We start from the raw sequence: 17,194 nt of genomic DNA, 5'->3' as shown, positions 1-17,194 counted from the left end.
TTAGAGTTCCTGGAAAAGGTGCACATTTGTGCTGACTCCCAAGTCCCCTCCTTTGGAAATCCTCCCACCACCCTGGGTGACATGTTCAAATCCACACCATTTATTATGGTATAACTTATCTGCTTCTCTTCTCTGCCACAGACTCCCCCTTCTTTTGAGCAAAGGAATCTTATCTTGTTCAGCCTCCTTTCCTCAGGAACTACCATGGGCATGGAACGTGGAAAGAGTTTGAGACTCTGGCCTGATAAACATATATTAAATAAACAAATAACTAAATATTGGTATTCATGTCCACAGACATCATCATTGTTACTGAAAAAAATATTCAATAATATTTGTTGAAGAATAGTCAAGAGTTGGAACTATTCTAATAAATAAAGGGACCACTGCAATGGGTCTTGTAGAAAGAGATTGAGACAAGTAAGGATTTTTAAACCAAGAAGCAGAGTAGAGTTTAGCACTTGGAAAATAACCGAAAGGAAACACAAAGGGGAAGAGTAGTTCTTGGTTAAAAAAAATAAACTAAAATAAATAACAGATTCCTTGCTGAGTAGGCTGGCGTAACAAAATGTGAAGGATGAACAGACACTGAGGGTGGAGGGTGGAGGATTGTCACTAAACTGACTTTGCAAGATTCTTGTGTGAACTGGATTCTCCAGGAATAGATAATACTGAAGTCCAAGTTCAGGCCTAGCTGAGCCAAAGAGCCTGACTAACAGTATTTTAAGGAGAGAGGCTTTGTCAGCATTTGAAAAGGATGTCATTGACTTTAGTTTTTTAAAGCACCTGCTTAACAAAACAGCCATGAAACTCTTAAGCAATACTTTGGGTCCAGGAGACATTTTGTTCCTTGAATTCATCCAATCCAACAACATCCTCAGAAGGAGACAACTCTGAAAAGAAATTCTATCTTTCCAATTGGGTTGTGTGTTTCCAGCTGAATTGTGTTGTTGTGGAGGGTCTGGCCAGGCCCTCTAGCCTTGGAAAGGGAGGGAATATTTGGAACAGTCCTCTAAGAGCAATCTGATTCACGTCTTCCCTAAAGAAAACAACTCTTGGTGCTGGGAAGTTGGCTCAGTGGTAGAGTGCTTGCCTTGCATGCATGAGACTGTGGATTGGATTCCTCAGCACCACATAAGCAGAAAAGGCAGTAAGTGGCACTGTGGCTCAAGTGGTAGAGCACTCGCCTTGAGCTGAAGAGCTGAGGGACAGTGCCCAGGTCCAGAGTTCAGGCCCCACAACTGACAAAAATGAAAACAAAGCACCTCTTTTTAAGGCTTTCTCTCATTCACTGCTCTTTGTTGAAACACAGGCACAGTCCAAACCATGGGCATGACTAAATTATCCCTATTGCTCACTTCAATGAATATTTTTTTAACCAGGTTCCAGTTTTCATAGCAAACATAATGACATGTGATGTCTTAGTCTACATCTTCATGAAATATAGGACGTGTAGGAAGGATTTCATAATTAAGCACCTAAAAATAAGTATCCCCAGAAATTTTAAACAGTCCTTTATACCATTCATAGTCTTTGCTCAAAGTTATGCAAAGACATAAGATTGTGAAACAAATTTTCCTAAGCATTTGGCTATGTACGTGAATAAAATGGCTACTTCCCAAGAAATCATGGATGGAAAACTGTTGCTTCCTCTCATGAGACCCAAATAGCCTGCCCAGCCTAAAGTAAAACACTTACTGACTTTGCCTTGCATTTCTTTTCCATCTAGTTTCCTTTTAGTGATGGGTGCCATATTAGAGATTATTTGTTTACCCACTAAACTGAATCACCATGATGGTAAAGACAGAGTCAGTAAGTTTAGCACTTGCTTCTGCACCTGGTACACAAGGATCTTCAGCGAATGCTTATTGAATGTCATTGAGTGGAACTGAGTTTAACTACACAGAATACACACACACCTGACAAAATCTGCTTTACAACAATAGAGAATAGTTCAACACACAAAGTCTCTTACTTTCTCTGGGATATCTTTAAGCAAGATGATAGTAATGTTAAATATTGAATACCTAATGCTAAGGAGTAAAATAGGCTACATGCTTCATCATATGGCTTGATTGTAAAAGTGAGGATTTGTTGCCAGTTTAATTTCAAAAAGTTGCTGACTTCCAATGGCTCATGCCTATAATCCCAGCTACTCAGGAAGCTGAGCTCTGAGAATCATCAGTCAAAGCCAGCCAGGGCTGGCTGAGACTCTTATCTCCAATTAGCCACCAGAAAGCCAGAAATAGAGCTATGGCTCAGTGGTAGAGTGCCAGCCTTGAGCACAAAAAAGCTCAGGGATGGCACTCCGGCCTGAGTTCAGTCCCGAAGCTAACACAAAACGAGAACATATATGACCAATATGTTTATAAATATTCTTTTGCAATATTTAGCGTACCATCTAAACTTTTTCTTTTATGTAGCGACACTTAGGGCCTTAGGGCCTCACACTAGCTAGGCTAGCTCACTATGAGTCTGTTTATTGCTGGTTATTTTTGTGATAGGGTCTCACCTCCTTTATGGGCACAGGACTGAACCACAGTCTTCCTACTTTAGGTTTCCCATCATTGCTAGGATGACAAGTGGACGCTCCTTCCAGCTCCTTTTGTGGAAAACGGAGCCTCGAGAATGTCTCTGCTCAGGCTGACCTGGCACTGAGATCCTCCAAATCTCAGCCTCCTACTCAGCTTGGAATGACAGGCTCATGACAGCTATAGGTTGAGAAAGAGAAGAGTCTTGCAAACTTTTCTTTCTAGGGTAGTTTTGAACTGTAATCCTCTTAATCTCTTCCTGCCAGTTATCTAAGAATTCACCCACTGGCACTGGGCTCCAAACATTCTTCTTTATGCTCACATAAAATCTTTCCTGCTAAATACTTTCTTATTTTTTAAAAAAAAAACCTCCTTTTTCTCCCCCTCCTCTTTCTTTCCTTCTCCAAAGTAATTCTCTTCGTCTTTAAAACTCTAATAACACACATTCCACTTTGATCATTTAGCCCTATTGAACTCCCTTAGCTCCTTCCAGATCTTGTGTTTTGGAGATCAGTTGTAGAATCTTCACTCACGGAAAACCACTGCTAAGTGGGTCCAGAATGTATGATGCATTTTAAATTGCTTGATGATAGCCTTACAACCGAATGTGGTCAGGGAAACCACACTGACTTATTTGCCCAACTTTTTTCAAATATTCATGCTTAAGAAGTGTGGCCATGGGTAGCTTTCTATCTACCTCGTGCCCCTGGCTTTCTATATACATGTCTAGCATGAAATTTCTAGGACATTTTGGAGCTTATTCCTAAATGACTCTCAGGTAGAAATTCCTGTGAGTCTCTCTCTCTCTCTCACTCTTTCTCTTTCTCTCTCTCTGTCTCTCTCTCTCTCTCTGTCTCTGTCTCTCTCTCTCTCACACACACACACACACGTGTGTGTGTGTGGTCCCCACCAACCACTTTCTCTTAGGAAACTCTGAGAATCAGAATAGCAGGGGTTGCTTCTGATGTCTGATGTCCCTTTTAATGTAGAAGTGTGAGGATCTCGACCTTTCCCCAGCATTGAATCAGAAACTTCAAAGGATAGGAGAGGCTACCCTACTTGGAAGCTAGCAAGTGAGTCTGCCTAAGCTTTGCACACACCCACTGACAGAAGACCAGAGACCTCTGGGTCAGAGAACAGACTGTTGGTTACTGGAAGCCTGGCTCCTGTCGCATAGAATTACACCTTCTGTCGTATGCACAGGCTATGCCCTGAACTATATACCACCAGCTCCCTGTCCCTTCATACTTAGAGTACGTGGCAGGTCTTGCAAGCCTCACTTGCTTTCCTGAGCAACTGGGGAAGGCCACGAGCTTCCAACACTGTTTGGATCTATGGAAGCCGTATGTCAACAGAGGAAAAGATTGGTAGCATATTTTTGGTCCTTTATAGATCCAATTGCAGTCTCAGTTGTTAGCATGCTGGCTCTAGTAAATACAATGCCATCCACTGCTGCTAATAGTTTGGTCACTTTCTAGCTGAGTGCGCATGAATTTCTACATTGCCCTGAGATTCAGTAGCCCTGAGATTCAGTAGCACTCTACCACTTAAGCCATAACGCCACTCCTAACTTTTTGAGTGGTTTAGTGGAGAGTCTCACAGACTTTTCTGCACGGGCTGGCTTCAAACCATGATCCTCAGATCTCAATCTCCTAAGCAGCTAGGATTATAGGCATGAGCCACCAGCACCTGGCTAGCTGTACTTCTTTATTTTATTATTGTGAGAATACCATTCTTATCAAGTATTGTTGCCTCCTCTTTGTTTGCCCTTCCCATCCCTTCCCAATACTCCCCTCCTCCCCCTACCCGATCCTCCTCCCTCCCCCCACCAAAGTTGTAAAGTTCATTTTTCGATATAAGGACTTGTACATCTCATTGTTGTAATGGGTCCACCTGTATACCTAGCTAGCTGTACTTTTTAAGGCAGAAATTACACTGTTAATCTTACAAATGAGGGTACAACACAAGAAAGATTAGGAAACTTGCCTTCAGTCCTTTTAGCCAGAAAAAATAGCACCGTCAAGATGTGAACTTGTCTGTTTGCCTTCAAACTGTGAGGTCTTGTTTATTTATTTGGTTTGGGTGGGGAATGAACTATTATTTAGGGGAGTACAGTGATTGCACCAAAATTCTCTTAAGAGTCTCTCTCTACCATATAAACATATACACAAGATGTTTAAGCTTCTTGATTAATTTGTAGTTAACAACAGCATCCTGAGAAAATAATAGGCAAAAATCAGTCCTCTTTTTTTGAAGCTAAGCATGTTTTGCCACTTAAGTGTTTTTTATATCATTATTACTATTTTTTACTCTATTTGTTGGGTTTTCCTCTTTTTTTTTTTTTTCATCGGTAATGGGGCCTGAACTCTGGGTCTAGGCACTGTCCCTCAGCTCTTCAGCTCAAGGCAAGCACTCTACCACTTGAGCCACAGCACCACTTCTGGATTTTTCTGTTTATGTGGTGCTGAGGAATTGAACCCAGGACCTCATGCATGTAAGGCAAACACTCTACCACTGAGCTACCTTCCTAGCGCTTAAGTGAGTGTTTTAAAACCTGTCAGTAATTCAAAGAAAGCCTTTCTGGTCTTAAGAACAACTCTAGACCAGAATCATTTGGGCTTTCATTTCCTTCTTTAATTTATACACTCCTGCTGAGCACAAAAATGTGTAACTGCCACACAGGCAGGCATATAAGAATATTCAGAGTTTCAGATTCAATCAAAAGGTTTTATCTAATCTGAGTGATGTTTTAACTCTGCTCATATAACACGTAACAATATAGCATCAGTATCAGTGACTTATACTCAAAGAACCATGCTTAGCTTTGAATGACATATTTAACTTCTGTCTTTTTCATAATCTAAAGACTTATCTGAAGTAATACTGTTTTTTTTAAATAATCAATATTTAAACTCTAAAAGACTATTAAGTTCAAGAATCTCCTCCCTGAATCCTTCCTTTCACCAGGTCGCAATTGTAATACACTGTAAAGCCCCATTATGCCACCAGCGACTATGCAAGACTCCCTTCAGAATTAACCAACCACCCGAGGCTGGGAAGGTGGCTCAGTGGTAGAGCACTTGCCTTGCATGCATGAGGCCCTGGGTTCCTTAGCACCACATAAGCAAAAAGAAAAAAGCCGGAAATGGCGATGTGGCTCAAGTGGTAGAGCGCTAGCCTTGAGCTGAAGAGCTGAGGGACAGCGCCCAGGCCCAAAGTTCAGGCCCCATGATTGGACCCAACCCCCCCAAAAAAAGAATTAACCAACCCCCAATTAGCCTCCTGTCCTTACTTCTTGGTGGAACAGAATCCTACAGCATTGTTTCATCTCTGCCTGTCTGTCTATTCCTCCACTTGTTAATTAATTTTCAAATAAATAATTTTTTTTAAAAACCTGTCCATTGCGAGCACTGGTGGCTCATGCCTCTAATCCTAACTACTCATGAAGCTGAGATCTGAGGATCATGGTTCAAAGCCAGCATGATCAAACAAATCCAAGAGACTTTTATCTCCAATAAATAACCAAAAAGCCAGAAGTGGATCTATGGCTCCAGTGGTAGAGTGCCAACCTTGAGTGAAAAAGCCAAATAAGGACATCCAGAGTTCGAGCCCCAATACAAGGGAAAAAACAAAAAAACCTAACCACATCATCATCTCTACTTTTCCTTTTTACAAAAGTTCTCTTTTTCATTATTACTCAGAGAATTGTACAGAACTCCTCCCCACTCCCCCCAAAAATAAATGCTTATGGATGAGTCTCCTGAGAATGACACACTCAGTCTAAAACCAAAAGCTTGGTCTATCTACCTGGGAAAATAATAGAATATTACCCATGTCTCTAACTCTTCCAGGTATATCTCAAGACTAAAATGGGTATTCTTTTACCTTAGGTGGACTCTTAGTGTAACTTTTAGTTACTCTCTGGAATGACAGCCTACCCAATTCGCTTAAGCAGATGGAGCTACAGTAGCAAAAACAGTTGATGGATGTCCTCTGGAGACCTGTTCATTACCTGTCATTAAATGTTTTAAAAGTTTGCATAATTGATCCAGCCAATAAGTCATCATTGATTTATGGGTTTCTGCACTGAAGAGTTGCTCTTGAAAAATTCATAACAGTGGTATGTGTCTTTACAATCCATTAGCTGTTTACATACCCACAGTCTTAGCATTGATTGACCTTGGACTGAGATTCTCATGGACTTACTGTCTTATTTTTTTCTGCAAGTCCTCAGTATAGAAAAGCAATACTCTGCCTCATCCCTTGACAGCTATACTTTGATACCCCCCCACCTCCATCAAAATGGGAACTTGACTTGAAATGATGAATAAATAAAGCATATTCCATAAACAGTTCTCCGCTATTATTTAAGCTTCTGCCTTGTGTGAATCTTCCTTTTCCCCCACCATCAAATGCAAGTGTGTAAATGTTCTAAAAGGCTTTGAAAGTTTTATGATGATTTCAAGAGATAGAGGAGTAATAGCTGAAGAGTGAAGCTATTAGTTTTAATATTTATATTGAGTGCTCTGAAACATTAATGTGACAGGATGTAAGATCAGCACAGTGGGATATATTTACTCCACAACCACTACCACGTGGCAAAAGGAGAAAATAAAATCTCTGTGTATGTTTGTGTTTGCTAAAATTTCGAGGCCAAGGTTCAAATGTTTTTGAGTTATTACTTCCCCCCCCTTTTTATGAGGGTGAAAGTTTGTGCTGACTCATACATTCGCTTTTCTTGAGCTGGAGCTATTTTTTTTTTAAGAGGCAGACCTGCCAGACCAAATTGGAACCTAAGTTTGTGCATCTGTATTGGAAGAGTCCTCTGAGCCTTCTGTGGTAAATGTTATCTACCAGATTAGTGACGTTTGGTCCTGCCTACTCCATACACGCACACACCTATCAGCTGTGTCTTTGCAAACCTGAATGGAGAAGACTTCCTGGTGATTCATTATGGAGAGGGTAAGGCAGTTCTGAGCTCTGGCCTCTGACCACTCAGAGCCCAATCAGCTGGACAACCTTACCCAGGTCCCTCACATCTCCAAGCTCCAGTTTTTTTCATTTTTAAAGTGCAATAATTGTTGCACCAACACATATACATCTTGTGATGATTAAATGAAATAATCCCTACAGAGAATCTAGAGCAATGAATATTTCCAGGTATGGCTATGATCAAATAAGCAAATACCTTAGGAATGTTCAAGCCACTGCATCCATTGTTAATTTGTTTGATGTTACAACATATTGTTCTCATTAGCATAGTAGTAAGAAAATTAAAACTCTTGCCCACTTAAACTCACAAGAGCAAAATGGCATTGTTCTGGGTTTGGAACAGACCTAGAAGACCTGGGTTCGAATCCCAGTACCACCACTTGCTGTCTGGATAACATCATAATTGTCATTAGATTCTCTCTTCACATGCAAGATACAGATATTAGTGTTCATGAAAAATAAAGAGGATAATGCTCATAACATGTACGATCAATCATAAACTACTCAAAATGTGGCCAATTGAAACAATCCTCTATTTGGAGAGTTAGACAAAGTGAAGTAGCCACCATACTACTAGAAATACCAGCTATGTTAAGGCATCAATAGCAAGGAAGACATTCATTAAGAAACACAGGAGACAAGGAGGGAGTGGCAGGGCAGGTCAGTGAGGAAGACCTTGCTTTCTGCTAGGCAGGCAGGCAGGAACAGGTTAGAGTGGAACATTCCAGGCCAATGTCAATATCATGGCTGATAAAGAATAATTAAATATGGGAGCGCCTGAAAGTGGAACAGTAACCCTAAGCCAAACACAAAGGAAGGAAAGCCAGCAGATATGGCCAAGGTAGACAGTGCAGCCAAGCTGAGATCCACTGGTATGAAATGTCTATTTGTGCAACGAGTCCCATAGTCCACATCCATAATTCTCTCCACTCTTCCATGTGTGAGTCCATAAGGCTCTTCTCTCTCTCTCTGTCTCTCTCTGTGTCTCTGTGTCTCTGTCTCTGTTTCTCTCTCTCTCTCTCTCTCTCTCTCTCTCTCTCCCCCTCTCCCTCTCCCCGCCTCTCTTCCCCCCTCTTATATTTTGGAGGCTTTCTCCAGATGGGTGTGAATCCGACTCTCCTCATGTTTAAGAATGAGAGACTAAGGGGGAGGGAAAGATGGAGAAAAATGAGGGAGGGGGGTAACAAGTTCAACAAGAAATGTACTCACTACCTTACTTATGTAACTGTAACCCTTCTTTTCATCCCCTGGACAATAAAACTAAAATTAAAAATATGAGATACCAAGAAAAGATTACAAGAACTTCCTTTGCAGGATGCTCCTTTGCCTGGAGAGATTCCTCTCCAACTGTCAGCTTTTACTATAGATAAGTAAGTGGCAAGTTGTTTTGTGGGGTTTTGTTGTTGTTGTTGTTTTGTTTATTTAAGGATTTACAAATGTCCATATCATTTTCTCAGGGTTTCTTGGGGAAACAGGCCTCAAGACACTTGCTTGAGCATGCTTTATGACTGGACATGGCTGTTCTGTGAGCAGGGTAAAGGAAAGGATGCCTAGATCTGTACCTCTTACTATGAAAACCATCATTGGGTGTCCTGGTTTTGTGACTCTCAACCCTATTCTTCCCTCACCCCCAGTTCTGATCTTGTTCTCTAAACAGGAACTGGCTTAGTTTTCCCAGAACTTAAATCTTTGCTTTTTGTAGTGAGTGCAGCCAGGCACATGGGCTGGGAATGGTGAGGGGGAGGTACAGACGCCTGGTTGATTTAAGCTGGCAGAGCCGTGGAAATCTCCATATCCCATGTGTCAACCTCCCACCAATTCTCTTGATTTCTGCTCTATCTTCTGCTAATTGCCTCAGCCCTTTATGGGGAACATGGTCTCCAACACTGGCTTTTTCTTTGGGTTTTTAATCAGATGGTGCTGACTACTTCTTACTTACTGTTTTCTGTGAGTACTTGTGTTTTAACTTCTGCTCAGCTGAATTATTTACCTCTCTCCACTTACTTGAGCTCTCTTCCCCAAACAGCTTGTCCCCTTCTGCTTGACAGTTATCTCCTTTCTGCGGGTTTGGGCAACTTGGGTTTTGCTCTTTGAATATTATTCTAATGGAAAATTCAAGGAGGAGAGGAATACACTATGTGGCCAATGTTCGATGGTTACACAAAAGCTTCAGAAGCTTAAGAGCATGGGTGATTGGTTTTTTATATAAACATTACACAGATCTAGGAAGATTTAGATAAATCTGGACTTTTTCCATATAAAGAAGGGGTGAAGAAGTAAGAGGGTGCCTTCCTTGTCTCTCTTCTCCTTTGGCAACAGACCAACTTTGAAAACACAGACATAAGAAAACTTGATGTAAATGGAAGTCAGACCCAGGTGAAGGTTTGTTGGTCTTTAATTCATGGCCTTCTGAGCCCTCCTTCAAAACCTGTAAGGAACCAAGGAGCCACAAAGGAGCTGAGTCTTTGCCAGATTCTGCTGTTCAGTGGAGGATCCCAAGGCTCCTTCTCCTTAGAGATGCTTAAGACTGTAGGGAATACAGAAGCCAATGCAACAGTCTGCTCACAGTATTGGATGCTAGTGGCAAAGCTAGTAGTAAAGGGGCTGGGAAGGTGGCTCAGTGGTAGAGCGCTTGCCTCGCATGCATGAGGCCCTGGGTTTAATCCCTCAGCACCACATAAATAGAAAGGTTTAGAAGTGGTGCTGTAGCTCAAGTGGTCGAGCGCTCGCCTTGAGCTGAAGAGCTAAGGGACAGCGCCCAGGCCCAGAGTTCAATCCCCATGACTGACCCACGCCCCCCCCCAAAAAAAAACTAGTTGTAGAAACACTTTCACATCATTCTCTTCCAGAATGTTCTGTCTTGCCTTTCGAGTCCCAAAAGTGCATGGGACTCCTCCCTTTCTTCACCTCATTCTTTTTTTTTCATTATCAAGAGACATTACTTTCTTGGAGGTTCTGTCTGGGGCACTCTAAAATGGTGAGTGGGTGGAATGCAGTCCCTACAATGTAAACCTGCCTCCATTTCAGTTCTCTTCTCCACTCCTCATGGTCCATAGAGATCTTGAAGAACAGAGGTCTTGGCCAGTGGTAATATAGATCCTCATACTCTAAGGGCTGCCCAGGCCTCAAACCCAGAGCAGGAAATCTGTAAGAACCATGTGCACACTCTGATCTTTACCTTCTCCTCTCTTCTTTCTCCTCCATTCCATCCTGTGTGTTTTCTCCATTAAAAAAAAAAAAGATTCACTTTGAACAACATCCCAAATGCTTACACAGTGGCAAATAAATATCCTTTTTTTTTTGTCTTTAGCTACAGGTCCTTTAATGTAAAGGTTATGTGGCAAATATTTTCAATCCCAAATGTCAAAACAACTACAGCCTTCCCTCAGGGGACGGCTTTGCCAGAACTCCGTGAAATCGGGTTGGCAGGCCAAGGAAGCCATAATGTGGCAGCCTCACAGATCCCTTGCGAAACCACAGGGAATCCCACAACCCAAGTCCTCACAGGAAGACACACAACACCCTGAGGTGGGGGTTCTGGGGGTCTACCGTGGATCCTGGACATCAGGTACAACTGCCTACTCACTCACAATGAAGACCAGCGCCCCTCCCTCCTTCTGCTCATTCTTCTCCACGAAGACCATCTCCAGGTGTGCATACTTCACTCCAAATGAATAATTAGATTTTAAAAAAATCTTCTGTGGGAAAACTTCACACAACCTTGGACCCTTGGTATCTCTGGAACTATCCAGGTCTACCATGCAACTACAATGAATTCCCCAAATGCTCTTCTCTCCGTGGAATTCCAAAGTGTCGCACACCATGGGACAAATCTGACTTGGTAATTCAGATGGTTGGGCTGAATCTGGCAGCCTTATTATTATTATTGTCATCATTAATCTTTTTTCCTCTTAGTAAGGGGAAAAGGAAAAAGAGAAATGAGAAGACGGAAGAAATATTTGTTTGTCCACTGCTTTCCTTTTTCTTTTTTGTCTAACTGGAGGCTTGAGGTCTTACCTGCTTGCCTGATCCTTATTCTCTAGCATTCTGAGAAAAAGAAAAGTCAAAACTCACACTGGGATATTCTACAGAGAAAAGCAATTAGAGTAAAGCAACTGTCCATCCCATGGGTTTGTGACACACAGGGAGTCAGTGTACTGCGGAAGGAACTGGAGACACAGGCAGTAAAAAGATGAATATAGCTGCAACTGGATGGTACGTTTCTGGATAGGATGTGTGAGAAGCACCTGTAAGTTTCCTTGGATGAAAGACTGGAAGGCAGTGGTAATGTTGGCATACTTCCCTTGGTCTATGTGTTCCAATGTGGCACGACAAAAGTTTCCTAGAGCTCACCAACTGGGTAACTCCATAGACAATCGGACTATCTACCTCTTTTGCAACCTCAATGATATGTTGTCCTACTCAGAATCAGAACCTACCAGAATATCTTTCTCTTTTCTTCCTCAGGAAATATACCCTTAACTTTGGTTTCTGCTCAAAGCCCTCACCAGATGGAGGTATGGCCTATGGATAGAGAATATAAGATTTGAGCCAATGAAAAGATAAGGACTAGTAAGTTGAGATGCATAGTATCCCTTGCTTGCCCTTCAAGCATATTGTTTTTCATTTTAGTCTAGATCCTGAGGACTCACCTGCCTGGTCTGATGAATAGAACCTCTTTCCTTCTGACTGCTAGTTCAATTTGGTCAATGGAAACATCAGGAGATCTGACAATGAAAGTAAACCTGCTTACCAATTCCCCAAATGCATTTCCTGCTCCCTAGCCATGTCTCTCAGCTACAGGCAGAGCCTCAGACTGGGCCTTCCTCACCCAGTGTTGCTTTCTTTAGTCTCTAGCAACATCCTCCCCTTGCTTATCCACAGCTTGGGGTTTGCTCGTTCTAGAGTTTGGTGTTATATCTTGTAGATTTTCCCTCTCCTTACCCACATCCGTGTAAACAAGTGCCTTTATTTTAAAAACTCTTTTCTAATTCCCCAGTTAGTATATACTACTCCTGCTTGCACCTTGACTGGCGCAATTGGCAGAATTAAATATACCAACACAAAAGACCTAGCCTCCCCTTAGAGTGAAAATAAAAATACAGATGCTATTTAAAACTTAGCAGCTAGGGCTGGGAAGGTGGCTCAGTGGTAGAGCACTTGCCTTGCATGCCTGAGGCCCTGGGTTTGATTCCTCAGCACCACATAAGCAAAAAGAAAAAAGCCGGAAGTGGCGTTGTGGCTCAAGTGGTAGAGCGCTAGCCTTGAGCTGAAGAGCTGAGGGACAGCACCCAGGCCCAGAGTTCAGGCCCCACAACCGGACCCCAAAAAAAAAAACTAGCAGCTAAACAACTAAGCACAACCCGAGAATATCAGGTGTTGTATATTTTTATGTATGTATATACATTTATGTGATCTATTCTTATCAGACTTAAATTACACAAGGACATACGAAATTGTAAAAAAAATATCAATAATATGTCCTTCCTATTCTTAGTAGATCCATGATTTCAATCACTGTATTACAAGAAACACTATAATATAGCTTAGGAATCAGGTTTCATGCTTGGTAAAAATACACTTGGGTTAGCACATACAGGAGCCTTAGCTCTGCCTTTCTAGTGGAATCTTGAGTCCATAAGATGAATCCACACTCAGGAGTAGCAGATTTTTTAAATAAGTTTTTTATTGTGAAAATACTGTACAGAGGGGTTACAGTTACGTGAGCAAGGTAATGAGTACATTTCCCATCAAGCATTGTTGCCTCCTCCTTTGCTTTTCCCCTACCATCCCTTCCCTCCCATCTCCACAACTACACTCCCCACATACACACACACACACACACACACACACACACACACACACACACACACACACCTAAATTGTAAAGTTCGTTTTTCAACATAGTATATTATACATCTCATTGTTACAATGGGTCAACTTGTATCCTTAAACATTTTGTTTTTTCCCTTCCCCTCCCCAAATTAAACTGATATCAAATACAGTGAAAACAGGGGTTATACCAGGGGAGAGGAACATACAAAGCAACAAAAAAAAATCACATGGTACAGTATAAATATGTTAGAAACAATAGCAAGAAAGAAAAAACCACTTGTGTCCTTATCTTGGGGTTTATTTCACTTAACATCATCTTCTCTGGTCATATGTACATAGCTTTTGACCTTTTCTGCTTGTCCCAGACATACTAGTTATTGCAAATAGGGAAACCATGGGACCTATGTTTCTTTGGGGCTAGCTTACTTCATTTAATATAATTTTTTCCAAGTCTAGGAATAGCAGATTTTAAAAAGAAAAAAAATGTGGTCAAAGAGATATTCTCATAAATATTCACTGTAGCGTGAAGCATTGGAAACAACCTAAATGTCTGACACTAGAGAGCAGCTAAATAAACGACGAGTGGGGAGCGACCATGCTACCCCATAGTCTTGTCTCACTTTACAGATAAGGAGACTTGTGCTCATCTCCCATTTGGGAAGCACTGGCAGGGGAGATGTACTAAACCACTCCTTTGCTCTTTCTCATTTCTTTCCTGGAAAGAAATGGCTTGTTTTATTTGAGAGAGTATCATCTCCATTGGAACATAAGCTACACGGGTGCGATGGGCAGGACACAGTCCCTTCCCTCCTGAATACTCCACGTCCTAGGGAAAGGGAGAGGCCAGTCCCTCCTTCCTTCCCTTCGGGTTGTGATGTGATGAAGGTCTGAGGCAAGACCTTCCCCCTCTCAGATACTCCATTTCTGCCATCATCAGATATATATGAGACAGGGCATTCATTAAATGCCCGAGAATTTACCCTACAAAGTCCATTTTGTTGGTGGTGGTGGTGGTCGTGGGCCTTGAACTCTGCGCCTGGGCACTGTCCCTCAGCTCTTCAGCTCAAGGCTAGTGTTCTACCACTTGAGCCACAGCGCCACTTCCAGTTTTCTGGTGATTTATTGGAGATAAGAGTTTCACAGACTTTCCTGCCCGGGCTGGCTTTGAACCATGATCCTCAGATCTCAGCCTCCTGAGTAGCTAGGATTACAGGCATGACAAAGTCCATTCTTATTCAGAGAAACACTCTGAAAAGTAGAATATGGGAGGTTTAGATCCTAATTTCTTTATCCAAGTTAACATCTCCAGGAGTTCAGGATCTGATGGGGCTCCAAATGATGAACCCTGTCCACTGCAGATCACCTGGGGGCCTGTGTTCTACTGGTTAGGGTATGAAGGGTCAAAAACCCCAAATTTCCAATACTAGGAGATTTCTATAAGTTAAACACACCCATTTTTTTAAAGAATACCTGGTTACTTTTACAATAAAATATCAATGATACGGTGATCATTGGAAAGGCAAGGAATTGAGTCTTCAATTGAACAACACACAAGCTGAGAAATCTTTCTAGGAAAGGGAATATAAAAATGCTAGTTTTTTGCCAGGCACTGGTGGCTCATGCCTGTAATTCTAGCCACATAGGAGGCTGAGATCTGAGGATCATGGTTCAAAGCCAGCCCGGGCAGGAAAGTCCATGAGACTCTTATCTCTAATTAACCACCAGAAAACCAGAAGTGGCACTGTGACTCAAGTGGTAGAGAACTTGCCTTGAGCTGAAGAGCTGAGAGACAGAGCCCAGGCCCAGAGTTCAAGCCCCACAACCAACAAAAATAAAAAAGCTAGTTTTTAAAATCTTTTTACACAATAACTATATTAGAATGAATTGAGATGAAATCCTCATGGGTCAGATTCTACTTGAACAAGGAGACGAACACCCAGGAAGATGGTGGTTTCAGCTGTAGGACATTGTGAATGAAAGGAGAAAAAAAGTAAAGATTTTAATCTGCCAACCCCTCCTCACAAAGCTGAGACCACTAAAAGACAACTCCTTCAACAGACAAACATGAAATGCTTGCCCCACTCACAAGGATATATAGGAAGGGAAAAATGTCTATCTCATCCTTGGCTCATAGGGGAACAGAAAACAATCACCATGAGAACTGTAATCTCACATACACCAGTCCTCATATGGGCTTTGGATTAGAATTTACTTGATAGTCTGAATCCAAATACCAAAGTCATGAACTGAGTTTAATGTAGGTATTTGTCAGAATCATTATTATAACTCTTTGGGAAATCAAACCATGAAACAAAATCCCAGGGAACACAAATCCCTGTCACTCTCCCCCAATCTCTCTCTCTCTCTCTCTCTGTCTCTCTCTGTCTCTATTTCTGTCTCTCTTTTATTGCTCTCACATGTACATACATACACACACACACACACACACACACACACACATATTAAACACTCACATTTGAGCAGTTAGGCCACCATGAAAACTTATTAGTAGACACTATTGGTAGGAATCTAAATTAATGCAACCACTCTGGAAGTCAGTATGGAAACTCCTCCCCCCCCCCAAAAAAAACCCCTGTGATTCAGTAATATCCTTTTCTGGGCATCTATCTAAAAGATCGCAAGACAGGATACAAGAAAAGCACCTGTGTGCCCATGTGCAGCACTATTTACAATAGGTAACTGTGGAAACAGCCCAGATTCCCTACAACAGATGAATGGATCAAGAAAATGAGATAGACAGACAGATTGACTGACTGACTGATTTTATTGAGCCCTCAGGAAGAATGAAATTATGTCATTTGCAGGGAAATGGATGGATCTGAAAAAACAAAATCATACTGAGTGGCTAAGCTTCATCACCGACTCATGAGACCAGTTTGGAGAAGTATCCCCCTCCCCCAGTGATGATGATTTAGTGTTTGTGGGCACCTGGTGGGCACTGCACCTGCCCACTTCAAGACTCAGCACAGTCAGTGCTGGCATGCAAGCCCGTCCCTCAGGACTTCACCACAGCCTGTTTTGGGCATTGCCTTCACCTGAACCTCGGAGCAAGATTCCAAAGTTTTTCTTTGGTTCCACATTCAAGGACCATTTCTAGTTCTGCAGGACGGGAGTAGTGGCAGATAATTAGCTCTGTCTCTTTTCTATCAGATCCCATTCCCTTTCTCCTTTGCCCTCAGTTACACAATTCCGTCTAGGGCTCACTCCTCTGTTATCATCATGTTATGCTCAGGACTTCCAACAAAGAGCAGCAGTCGTGTCCTACACGTGTGAAGAACATGTGGGCTCAAGTATAATGACATGAAAGGAAAGGGCAGCTGGGGAGACCTGTCCAATGGGTATCTAGAAAGGAGTGTGAAAATAGCCAACCAGAGGTGTGAATTTGGGAAGCATGGGTGGACTGCAATCTCGGTGGGTGGCAGAAGAGTAAAGCATCTGTGTCTCAAGACCCTATCGGAAAAAAAAAAAATATTTGAGTCTAGAAAAGAGCTTAGAGGCCCAGTCCCTCTCCTTTCTCTGTCCCCAGCTGTTCTCTAGTAATTCCACTTCTAAATCGCTTCACTTTCTGTGACCAAGGTAGAATAGACCCAATAGCAAGAAGTAGATTGACTTCTCCCTTAATAGTCTTTTTTAGCACTCAGAAACTCAATTGTAAACCACAGAAGTTTGAGTGCTGAAATATAGTCACTTTTAAGGAGAAAATCTAATTGGAAACAGAAATACAGACAGTCCACCGAGCTGAAATTGGCCATCAGGCCGTTCTCTAACTGAAATCGGCTTCTTTAAAATTTCATGTCCTTCATTTTCAAGTTTGT

Source organism: Dipodomys ordii, unplaced genomic scaffold (genome assembly GCF_000151885.1).
Source record: "Dipodomys ordii isolate 6190 unplaced genomic scaffold, Dord_2.0 Scaffold39, whole genome shotgun sequence".
NCBI lineage: Eukaryota > Metazoa > Chordata > Mammalia > Rodentia > Heteromyidae > Dipodomys > Dipodomys ordii.
This window is presented reverse-complemented; position numbering follows the sequence as displayed.